Source organism: Nuphar pumila, chromosome 6 (assembly GCF_984573655.1).
Source record: "Nuphar pumila chromosome 6, dmNupPumi1.hap1.1, whole genome shotgun sequence".
In the NCBI taxonomy this organism is placed as follows: domain Eukaryota; kingdom Viridiplantae; phylum Streptophyta; class Magnoliopsida; order Nymphaeales; family Nymphaeaceae; genus Nuphar; species Nuphar pumila.
The window spans coordinates 8126741-8130497 of record NC_143254.1 but is presented as its reverse complement, the minus strand read 5'-3'; the positions used below and the strand labels follow the sequence as shown (position 1 = coordinate 8130497).

The following is a 3757-nucleotide window of genomic DNA, read 5'->3' as shown; positions in this document are numbered from 1 at the left end:
ATGCTGACAAACATGGGGATAAGAGACGCAGATGTTTATCCTTATCATCTCCATATACGAATCAATTTAAGTAGTCAAAGTGTGCTATTGTATTGAATATATTTTATTGCCCCAACCAACCACTGGGGTTTTAGATATTCTCCAATGAATGGACGCGGATCGTTCACGATTTGATGGACCCTATGACTTATGTAAATATGCAGGGCTAGTGCGTTAAGGAAATCTCTCCCCCCAAAGCTTCCATTTCATTATGGCTCCTTCTTTCGCCCTTCTCTCCTCCTCCTTCCTCCTATTCCTCTTCTTCCATGGATGCTCGTACTGCTCTGCAGCAGTGGTAGTTCGTCCGAAGGCTCTCGTGCTTCCAGTCATCAAAGACGCCGCAACCAAACAGTATGTGGTCACATTGCAGCACAAAACCCCACTCCGGTCCGATAAGTTCGTCGTGGACCTCGGCTCCATCTTCCTCTGGGTCGACTGCGAGCGCGACTATCAGTCCACCACATTACGCCCGATCCCATGCGGTGCGCCCGCCTGCGCCGGACCGGGCGGGTTTGGGTGCACCACCGCCTGCAATTCCCCTCCCCGACCCGGCTGTAACAACACCTGCAGCGGCTTGCTGGGGAACACCATCGTCCACCTCTCCACGAGCGGAGATCTCTCCGACGACGTGCTCGTGCTCCGGTCCACTGACGGCCGGAAAACCGGGCCTCCAGCAACGGTGCCGCATTTTATCTTCATGTGCGGTGCGAGTTTCCTTCTGCCGGGCCTGGCTGCCGGAAGCCGAGGCATGCTGGGGTTAGGCCGGACGGCAGTCGGTGCACCCCACCAACTCGCGACCGCGTTCGGCTTCAAGAGGAAATTCGCGCTGTGCTTGTCGCCGTCGACCTCGTCCCCCGGCGTCATCTTCTTCGGCGACGGACCTTACGTGATGAATCAGAACGTCGACGCCTCGCAGTCGTTGGCCTACACCAAGCTCCTCTTCAACCCTGTCAGCACGGCCGGCTCCTACTTGTACGGCGAGCGATCCGTCGAGTACTTCGTGAAGGTGACCTCCATTGCCGTGAACGGGAAAGCCGTTCCGGTGAACGCCACGCTGTTAGACATACACAAAGCCAATGGCGGGACGAAGATCAGCACGGTGGTGCCCTACACGAGGCTTGAGAGCTCCATATATAAAGCTGTCGAAGCGGCGTTCGTGAGGGAAGCGGCGGCTCTCAACATCAAGAGGGTGGCTGCGGTTAAGCCCTTCGGCGCGTGCTTCAGCACCCAGAATCTGGCCTACACTCGAGTCGGGTGGGCGGTGCCGGAGATCGAGCTGTTCTTCGAGGGAGCGAGACACGGGTGGAAAATCGTCGGGGCCAACTCCATGGTGAGCGTGAGCAACGGGGTCATGTGCCTGGGGTTGCTGGACGAAGGGGTGAACCCCAGAACGTCGGTCGTGATAGGAGGCTACCAACTGGAGAACATTCTCTTGCAGTTGGATCTGGAGAGCTCCAAGATGGGCTTCAGCTCGACCCTTCTGTACAAGCGGACAAGCTGTTCCAGCTTCAATCTTTCTTAAGCCAACCCCGTTGTCTATTCAACTTGTGTGTCTCTCTCTCTCCCTCTGCCATGTAATGTTTGTTTTTTGCCTCTTTAGGGTTTATGTGTGGTTTAAATCGATCTTGGCTATAACTTAGCCAAGCTATGTTTCTCCTGTTTTCCTGTCGTTGTCCTGATATTGTGAACTTATAGGATTACCTTATTATCCACTCGACTTTCTGTCCAACATCATCTATAGCGCACAGAAGGGAGATCAAGTGGGCGCAAGTTTCTGTCTTCGAACAAATAAATAAAAGCCAAAGGTGGTCCAGCGTGCTAGGATTTACATTTCACATGCATCTTCTTTGTGGGCCATGTTCCAAACAATTTTAAATTAGTTTAGTGAAATAATATATACCCATTATATATTCGAATTTGATCTCACCTATACGATGGAATTTCAAAGCAGGTTATATGTCCCCCCGATGATTCACTGAATCCCACATCTGTGTTCGGGGCTTTGAATGAGCACCACGTATACAAGCACATGGGGCTCGTATTCCAGTGTATGTTGACATAACTTTGCATCGGACTCTGGTGTTGTTGCAAAGACTTAAGTACCTTTTATTGCTATTCTTCTCATAAAGTGATGGTTTGAGAAAATGACAAAAATGTTTTTCATTCAAAAAAGAAAAAACAAATAGTTCAAAAAAAGGACAAACATGTCCTCCATTCAGAAAGTCGAGGATGATGTTGACTCTTCAAAGTCTTCTTCTTTTTCTGTTCAAAAAAAGGACAAACATGTTTTCTTCTTCTTTCTCCGTAAACACTGTAAAACCCTTTCTCTCTCTAGAGAAGAAATCAAGGGAAACAAAGAGTTCTTTCTGAAGAAGGCCATGAACATCAACCCTCTCACTCTCTCTCCCTTCTCTCTCTACTTCTGTGCACATCCAACAGACGATCCTACATTGCTGCATCGTCATCTTCTTCTTCTTCCTTCTTCGTAAAAAACTGTAAAACTCTCTCTCTGTAGAGAAGAAATCAAGAGAGGTAAAGGGTTCCTCCTGGAGAAGGCCATGAACACCAACCCTCTCACTCTCTCTCCCTTCTCTCTCTACTTGTGTGCCTGATTTAGAGTTTTTGCCCTTACAGGAGGGGGGTCCGGGGGCTCCCCTCCGGCGCGGATCCCAACAATGATTTGTAGTATTATCGGGCTTTCCTACAGAAATTTGTAGCATTTGTAGTGTCTTCCGTAAATCGCGAAACGCTATAGCGATTTGTAGTGTCTTCCGCAAATCGCTACAGTGATTTGTAGTGTCTTCCGCAAATCGCTATAGCGATTCACAAATCGCTATAGCGATTTGTAGTGTCTTCCGCAAATCGCTATAGCGATTTGTAGTGTCTTCCGCAAATTAGGACCAACTTGTCAGAGTCATATCTCCCTAACCGGAGGTCATATTTCAAATCTGCGATTTGTAGTGTCTTCCGCAAATCGCTATAGCGATTTGTAGTGTCTTCCGCAAATTAGGACCAACTTGTCAGAGTCATATCTCCCTAACCGGAGGTCATATTCTAAATCCGTAAAAAGTGGTGACTTTGTTATTGAGTCTAGTTTATTTCTGTAAATTTTCAGCAATTTCTATTGTCATTTCATTCCCCATTTTAACTTCAACGATACATTACAACCACAATCATCAAAAGAAAGATTGCCCAAGCTAAGAGTCACCGTTCTCGCCCTCCTCCTCGACAGCAACCCAGTCGGTGCAGTCGCGCTGAGGATGGCCAGCAGAAGCTCCACCACGTCGTCTTCTTCTCCCTAGCGAGGAGGTCTCAGCGGAGCCGTCGTTCCGGTGACGGGTGTTCATCTCGTTCCCTGGAGTTGAAGAGTTGTGGAGTCTGATTTAGAGTTTTTACCCTTATAGAAAGGGGGGTCTGAGAGCTCCTCCCAGTGTGGGTAGCATCATTCAACTTGAAGAGTTATGGAGTCTGATTCAGAGCTTTTACCCTTACAGAAGGGGGGTCTGAGGGCTCCTCCCAACGTGTTCATGGCATTTTGCCCTTACAGAAGGGGGGATTTACATTTCGTAGAACACCCGTCACCGGAACGAGATGAACATGTTTCTTCTCTAGAGAGAGAAAGGGTTTTACAGTGTTTTACGGAGAAAGAAGAAGAAAACATATTTATCCTTTTTTTGAACAGAAAAAGAAGAAGACTTTGAAGAGTCAACATCATCCT

General features: G+C 48.3%; 1 pseudogene across 1 annotated transcript; it reads left to right on the top strand.

Moving 5' to 3' along the window:
- The first annotated feature begins 226 nt into the window (after window positions 1–226).
- LOC149833822 (putative aspartic proteinase GIP2 pseudogene) lies at window positions 227–1877 on the top strand (annotated as a pseudogene). The gene has a single exon (XR_016432716.1). The product of XR_016432716.1 is annotated as a putative aspartic proteinase GIP2 pseudogene (transcript).
- The last annotated feature ends 1880 nt before the right edge of the window (window positions 1878–3757 follow it).